Genomic DNA, 8,837 nt, shown 5'->3' with positions numbered 1-8,837 from the left:
AAGTGGACGGTACCCGATCGCGTACCGCCGGGGAGACCGATCGTCTCCGACTGCGGCTCCGAAACCTACGAAATTTCGGAATGGATCGACTACTATTTGCAGCCGATCGCCCGCGGTCACCCGTCGTACGTCAAAGATACCAACCACTTTCTAGATATTTTGGCCGGTAAACAATTTAGCGCCGATGCGTTACTCGTCACCATGGACATCGATTCGCTCTACACCAACATCCCCCACGAAGAGGGTATCGCCAGCATCCGACAAGCTCTCCGAGATAACCCGAACCCGGGACGCCCGGATGCCGAGCTACTGAAACTACTCGAAATCAGCCTGAAGAAAAATGACTTTAACTTTAACGAAAACACATATTTACAGGTAAAAGGTACCGCAATGGGTAAGCGTTTTGCTCCTTCTTATGCCAATATCTTTGTAGCCGAATGGGAAAAAGAAGGTCTGTCCAGAAGCGAACTCCAACCATCGCTATACGCTCGGTTCATCGACGACATCTACATAGTTTGGGAACACGGCCGCGAAACGTTGATGCAATTCATCGACGTCCTACAAACAGTGAGCCGATCCATCAAACTCAAGTTCGAAATCAGCGACACCAGCGTCAACTTCCTGGACGTAACCACTTTCAAAGGCCCGCGATTCGAGACAAGTGGCACAGTAGACACCAAAGTCTACTTCAAACCAACCGATTCGCATCAATTACTACATCGATCCTCGTTTCACCCTAAACACACATTTTCCGGTATAGTTAAAAGTCAAATTCTCCGGTTCCGGCGCATCTGCAATAACGATTCGGACTTACACGCAGCGTCCGGAACCGTCCTTAAAGTACTCAGAGGTCGTGGCTACAAAGACCGCGAACTGCGACACATCAAAAGCCAAGCTCTACGGCACCACGCCGAACGAGATCTACGAGAACAACAACGGGCCGACGAACCGCCGAAAAAGCGTTTACCGCTTATCTTACCTCACTCCGAAGCCAACCGAACCCTAGCCCGTAACATCCGAACCAGATTTACGGAACTGGCTACGGCCACCGGCCGGTCTGACGAGGTAACCACGGTCACCGCCTACACCAAGCACAAGAGTCTCAAAGATCTCCTAACTTCGTCGCAGCTCAAACCCACGGAGCCACCCCCTCCCCGAGTCCCCTCTTCACCGCATCGTAACAGAAATACTTCCGTTGTTTCCAATTCTTCTATTTCCAGGTCTACTCAAAGAACTCCGTCAACCCGACGTCGAGGCACCGAGAAATGCAGAACACCGAGATGTCGTACGTGTCCACTCGTCCGAGAAACAACCGTTTGCCGCAGCCACAACAAAATGCACGCGATCCGCAGCACAATTAATTGCGCGACCCGTGAAATTGTATACTGCATCGAATGCACCAAGTGCAACATGCTGTACGTCGGCCAAACCGGAATGTCTCTACGAGAACGCGTCACTCATCACGTCTCACGCATCAGAACGAAGAATTCGACTCCAGTCTCGGACCACTTCAACCAAGTCGACCACACCCGCGAACACTTTCGGGTGTACGGTCTCCAACACCTACCAGGCTCCACGAGACCGATCCGCGAAGCAGCCGAACAAGACTGGATACGACGACTCGACACGAACACGCCCCGAGGCATGAACGTCCCGTAGACCGCCTCACTACAACAATTAACTCTCACTACTTTTTTACAGGGATAACCCGCTGCCCGTGCACTAGTGGGGTCTCCAAACCTTCGGTTTGGTCCCCTAACCTCTATCTCTAAACCTAACCCTAACCCTAACCCTTGTTTCCAATTCTTCTATTTCCAGGTCTACTCAAAGAACTCCGTCAACCCGACGTCGAGGCACCGAGAAATGCAGAACACCGAGATGTCGTACGTGTCCACTCGTCCGAGAAACAACCGTTTGCCGCAGCCACAACAAAATGCACGCGATCCGCAGCACAATTAATTGCGCGACCCGTGAAATTGTATACTGCATCGAATGCACCAAGTGCAACATGCTGTACGTCGGCCAAACCGGAATGTCTCTACGAGAACGCGTCACTCATCACGTCTCACGCATCAGAACGAAGAATTCGACTCCAGTCTCGGACCACTTCAACCAAGTCGACCACACCCGCGAACACTTTCGGGTGTACGGTCTCCAACACCTACCAGGCTCCACGAGACCGATCCGCGAAGCAGCCGAACAAGACTGGATACGACGACTCGACACGAACACGCCCCGAGGCATGAACGTCCCGTAGACCGCCTCACTACAACAATTAACTCTCACTACTTTTTTACAGGGATAACCCGCTGCCCGTGCACTAGTGGGGTCTCCAAACCTTCGGTTTGGTCCCCTAACCTCTATCTCTAAACCTAACCCTAACCCTAACCCCTAACCCTAACCCTAACCCCTAACCCTAACGCCGCAACCACCGCTGCGACACAGCGATATCGGTACCACGCCGTAAACATACGCCAATAATATCGGTACACCGATACCAACGGCTAAACTAGCGACAACTGGCGCTACGATAACAGACGCAGTTACACCACCGGCTATTACCATATTCTTCTTGTGCTGTGGTAGGTGACCGTAACGTGTATGTAACTGAAACACAAGATAAACACATGAGAAATAGCATTTTTCATAGTAAAAATCTCGCGTGTGGTGGATTTAGGTTCCAATTTCCGGTTCTGACTAGTGCCATCAAGCGAGTAATTTCAGAACTTGAATTTGGCGATATCCTGTATTTCACCCGATAAGCCTTATCATATGTCCTTGTCATTACTCACTTCATCACCAAACAGTTATTTCTTGAACTTCCTGATGACTGCAGTTAATTAGTAGAGCATCACCCTGAAATAAACATAGAAACCTGTCAAGAGAAAGCACTCTAAAATCCAGGGTATCCGCGGGGTCAAATGCTCCATCTGTATTGATAGTAATAGTTTAGGCCTCGATCCACTCTTTATGTTATTGATACTTTTTACTGAATGATGGTTTTACAGCACGCATCAGTGAATAGAGATTGCTGCTGCTGCTCGTGGGGTTAAACCGGAGTGTTTTATGTCGCTCTCCATCTCGAATCACCTTCATACATCACAAGTATTCGATTCATAAGTAAATTTACTTACTGTATTTCAATGTTGAAATGGTTTGAACACATTCTGTCGCTTCTGCGTTGAACGAGAAGCTTCTAAATATTTCAAGTGAAAATTGCGATTGATTCGTCCGCGATCAATCTTAAATGGGACATACTCCACTTGGGAGGGCTAGTTCTGCAGACCGCGCAGCTCGAGGTCGACTCGGACTAAGGCTTTGCGCTCCGAGCACTTACTAAAGAGTTCACGGTTCTAGCCGCAGATGGCTTTAGATACCGCTCCGGATTACTAGGGGTAATGAATTCCACGGAATTAGCAATACGTAGCAATTCTAATGAACTTCCGAGCTATTGTTCGAATAAAACATTCTAAAATTATTCCCAATTAATGAAACAATCAAATGATCTTTTAAGTTGAATTGGTGACTCACAACATGTATTTAACCGAATAGTTTTTTCAGCGGGGCGCGGCTGAGAGTATCGACAAGTTTTGTATTTCTGTAACAAATATCTGTGAAATTTTTTGCTCAAATATATTCATTCTGTTATCATATCGATGAAAATAAGTGAAGTTCTTCATTTCAGTTTGAAATTCGGCTCTGTTTTGAGGAATTACTATTTTTCGAGACATCGAATCCATCACCTTGCCATCACCATGACAACGCACCAGTCAAAACAAACAACAATCATTCATAAATGAAGCCCTGTAGATTCTTAAATTTCGTTTCAAGTTTCTTTATTTTGATTGAGTAGATTCTGGATGATGCAAAGTTAACTAGACACTGGTTTTATCAAAATCATCTCTAGGGGACAGTGCCAATCCTGTAACAGTAACTCAGATATTGTGTTCCACTGCATTCAGATAAAAAAAAAGCTCAGACTCAACTTGAGAACTATTTTGTGTTTATCTAAAATGAATTTCACATTTATTTGACAATCAAGATATAAATTTCTAAATTTCCAATAGATGGCGTCTGTGATATACAGTTTAATCCAATACGAATACATATTCGTATTAATCCAATAATTTGGTGGTTCAGCAGATATCCAATAGGTGGCGATCATGTTGCAGTAACTATTCATCAGTATATATCAGACACCCTGGTTTATCATCTGATCAGAATCACTGGGTTTGAACTTGGAACATTTCCTACGAATCCTCTAAACAGCATGAAACATCAGTCATTTAGAATGAATAATTCATTCACTTGACGCACAGTCAATTTCAGGTGTAGACGTGTCGCAGGTTTCAGTTATTGAGATCCTCCTCCATTAGACTGAATATAAATCAAACAACATTCATTATAACATCATTAGAGCAATTCACAAAAATCATATCAAATATTCGACATGAATAAGAGTAACTAAACGAACCTGATCTAAACATCACCTTCTTTTGAGTAGAATAAACAAAACTCTAGCGTTACGCCTACATCTGAAATAATACAAAACACTGAAAATCATTATTTCTTCATCAGATAAAAAATGAAAACAGATTCAACAAGATTCAAAATGCTTTTAGTGCCAAGAATTTTCAGTGCTACAATTTTTTTTCATACCAGACTTAACGGTAAATTGGTTCAGACTTAGAGCAGGGAACACTATATGAATTTATTCCCACACCGTCTGAAATTACAGATTTCACAATGAAATTTGCAGCGTGTTCGTTGCTCAGCAGCAGGTGAATCGCACCATTCAAACATATTTGATATTTCCACAGTTAATTTTGTCGCAGCAAATATTTTTGCTAAGTCCCAAACACAGTAAATTGAGCCGCAATCTTTGACAAGCTTTCAAATCACGATGGCATCAATGATTTGAGAACGGCGCTGAAAACCTGCTTGGATTTTGGTTAACTCTGTTTTAAAACACCACTGAAACTGGTTTGTAGAGGTCTGTGATTAGGGCCTAAGATATATCTACCTGAATTGAGGGATCACTTGTTCACTTCATCGCCAAACAGTTATTCCTTGAACTTCCTGATGACTGCAGTTAATTAGTAGAGCATCACCCTGAAATAAACATAGAAACCTGTCAGAGAAAGCACTCTAAAATCCAGGGTATCAGCGGGGTCAAATGCTCCATCTGTATTGATAGTAATAGTTTAGGCCTCGATCCACTCTTTATGTTCTTGATACTTTTTACTGCGGTGTGGGCTAGTGGTTAGAGCGTTCAGCTCTGGGAAGCCAGGTCGTGGGTTCGATCCCCGTTGTGTCCTCGGGCAAGACTCTTATCCTCACTGCCTCTCTCCACCCAGGAGTAAATGGGTACCTGGTCTGATAGATGACTCCTGAGCGTTTGTTAGCAGCTCGGTGTTACTTCTCAAAAGGGAGGGATGACTGATACATGTTAGAGTATTAAAATTGGCCGGGGTAATAATACCGAAAAATGTAAAGCGCTCTGAGCAGCCTGGCTGGATTTAGCACTATATAAGACACATATTAATATTATTATTATTACTGAATGATGATGGTTTTACAGCACGCATCAGTGAATAGAGATTGCTGCTGCTCGTGGGGTAAAACCGGAGTGTTTTATGTCGCTCTCCATCTCGAATCACCTTCATACATCACAAGTATTCGATTCATAAGTAAATTTACTTACTGTATTTCAATGTTGAAATGGTTTGGATACAATCTGACGCATCTTGGTTGAAAGAGAAGCTTCTAAATATTTCATGTGAAAATAGCGATTTATTCGTCCGCCATGCTAGTTCTGCAGACCGCGCAGCTCGAGGTCGACTCGGACTCAGGCTTTGCGCTCCGAGCACCAACTAAAGAGTTCACGGTTCTAGCCGCGGATGGCTTTAGATACCGCTCCGGATTACTAGCGGGGGTAATGAATTCCACGGAATTAGCAATACGTAGCAATTCTAATGAACTTCCGGGCTATAGTTCGAATAAAACATTCTAAAATTATTCCCAATTAATAAAACAATCAAATAATCTTATAAGTTGAATTGGTGACTCACAACACGTATTTAACCTAAGGCGTTTTTACGAGCATCCGATTTTTGCGATCGATCGTAGGAACGCATTTACGAGCACCGATTTTTGCGATCGATTTCACGATCGGCGTTTTTACGAACACGATTTTCCGATCGATTTTTGAAATCGACCAACTCGCTCGGCGAGCGATTTGGCGATTTGATTTCCAAGATGGCGGCACCGGGTAGTTCAAAACCATACATTATTTTCCTCAACGTCGCCATATTTATGTCATGTGATTAGCCAAATCCATCGTCATTTTTACGAACGTTCGATTCGATCGTACGATCGAAGCAAATCGTTCACGAAATCGATCGCAAAAATCGGATGCTCGTAAAAACGCCTTTAATAGTTTTTTTCAGCGGGGCGCGGCTGAGAGTATCCACAAGTTTTCTATTTCTTTAACAAATATCTGTGAAATTCATTCTGTTATTATATCGATGAAAATAAGTGTAGTTATTCATTTCAGTATGAAATTTGGCTCTGTTTTCAGGAATTACTATTTTTCCAGACATCGGATCCAGAATATCACCTTGCCATCACCATGACAACGCACCAGTCAAAACTAAACAACAATCATTCAGAAAAGAAGCCCTGTAGATTCTTAAATTTGGTTTCAAGTTTATTTATTTTAGTTGATTAGATTTTGAATGATGCAAAGTTTACTAGAGACATTGGTTTTATCAAAATCATCTCTGGAAGACAGTGCCAATCCTGGAAGGGTTTTAACAGTCACTCAGATATTGTGTTCCACTGCATTCAGATCAGACTCAATTTGAGAACAATTTTTGTTTATCTGAAATGCATTTCACGTTTATTTTGACTCAAGATATAAATTTCTAAATTTCCAATAGATGGCATATGTGATATACAGTATATTCGTATTAATCCAATAATTTGGTGGTTCAGCAGATATCCAATAGGTGGCGATCATGTTGCAGTAACTATTCATCAGTATATATCAGACACCCTGATTCAAAATGCTTTTAGTTCCAAGAATTTTCAGTGTTACAATTGTTTTTTCATACAAGACTTAACGGTAAATTGGTTCAGACTTAGAGCAGGGAACACTATAAGAATTTATTCCCACACCGTCTGAAATTACAGATTTCACACCTAAATTTTCAGCGTGTTCGTTGCTCAGCAGCAGGTGAATCGCACTATTCAAACATGTTTGATATTTCCACAGTAAATTGAGCCGAAATCTTTGACAAGCTTTCAAATCATGATAGCATCAATGATTTGAGAACGGCGCTGAAAACCTGGTTGGATTTTGGTTAACTCGGTTTTAAAACACCACAGTTTTTAACTTCGAAACTGTTTCTACAAATCTACTGTGGGTTTTTTATTTGTCAACTAAAAGTGGTGCAACGCCGTGCATATCACAGCAGTTTGTGTCAGTTGCGATCGAAAGCAACTGTTGGCCTACCGTAGGCCGGAGTAGAACACGGGCAACTAGCCGGATACGGCTTGCGACGAGTCGGTAGGCGTCGGGTTGCCGTCGCAAGCCGGCTTATGTTGAACAGATAGAGCAGAAACTGGCGGCCTCTCGTAGGCCGTTAATCGGCGATAAACCCAGTTGTGTCGGTAGGCATCGCGTTGCTTGTCGACATAAGTCAGCCTTAATCCTGCTTTCTCAGAGAACTGCTCTTCCTTCTCTTTAAGATTTTCCTAAATCTGCACCCGTTTCTTCGCCGTGCCCTCCTCCAATTTTCTCAGGGGATCCACGTGATTCGTGAGATTGTAGTCGGGAAAATCTCTTACCTGTTTTGGAATCCGCTCGGTCCGGCAACGGCGCTTCCCGATAAACTACCGTTCAAACTGGAGCCAGCAATCGCTCTGTTACTAGCCGATTAGCGATTGCTCTCATCGCGGATTATCCCGAGTCGGTAGATGTGGCTTCGCTAGCGCTAAGACTGCCAGTCATAGCCATAGACATCTCACCGATACTAGGTCCGATACTGGGGTTCGCTACCCGGTGACTGGTCGTTTCTATACTGTGAGAATCAGCTACAACAAATATAAACATTCACTCATACTAGTACTGAACTAACTTAAATGACGTCATAGGGGGATTTATATAGCAGCCACACCAGACAACGTGGCTTTATCAGTTAATCCCCCTATGACATCATCAAATTATCCCTTATGAATCCTAGAAAAACAGCCGATTCCGGACCCTGCACTATATGAAAAGTATGGTTTAAGTACTTACGGGCATAAGGCCCCGATGGGCCACTTCCTTCGTTCTCTTCGAACTCAAATCGAACTCCGCCCGGAGTCAGTCATCGATACGCCGCAACCACCGCTGCGACACAGCGATATCGGTACCACGCCATAAACATACGCCAATAATATCGGTACACCGATACCAACGGCTAAACTAGCGACAACTGGCGCTACGATAACAGACGCAGTTACACCACCGGCTATTACCATATTCCTCTTGTGCTGTGGTAGGTGACCGTAACGTGTATGAAACTGAAACACAAGATAAACACATGAGAATTAGCATTTTTCATGGTTAAATTTGCAATAAAAATCTCGCGCGTGGTGGATTTAGGTTCCAATTTCTGTTTCTGACTAGCGCCATCAAACGAGTAATTTCAGAACTTGAATTTGTCGATATCCTGTATTTCACCCGATAAGCCTTACCATATGTCCTTGTCATTACGGTTAAATGACAGTAACCACTTGATCTGGTTTATGCGCAGTGTTTAGAACTAGGTCAATTTCAGGTGTAGACGTGT

General features: G+C 43.5%; 1 long non-coding RNA gene across 1 annotated transcript; it reads right to left on the bottom strand.

The window, feature by feature from the left end:
• Positions 1-4,363: 4,363 nt before the first annotated feature.
• LOC141914643 (uncharacterized) lies at positions 4,364-7,928 on the bottom strand. Its single transcript, XR_012620866.1, has 3 exons — positions 7,852-7,928; positions 4,475-4,535; positions 4,364-4,377 (listed from the first exon to the last, which is right to left on the bottom strand). It is a non-coding gene; the product is annotated as an uncharacterized LOC141914643 (long non-coding RNA).
• Positions 7,929-8,837: the final 909 nt, after the last annotated feature.

This window comes from Tubulanus polymorphus, unplaced genomic scaffold (assembly GCF_964204645.1).
Source record: "Tubulanus polymorphus unplaced genomic scaffold, tnTubPoly1.2 scaffold_64, whole genome shotgun sequence".
Classification (NCBI taxonomy): Eukaryota; Metazoa; Nemertea; class Palaeonemertea; order Tubulaniformes; family Tubulanidae; genus Tubulanus; species Tubulanus polymorphus.
Note: the sequence above shows the minus strand (reverse complement) of the source record. Positions and strands in the feature narration are given on the sequence as shown.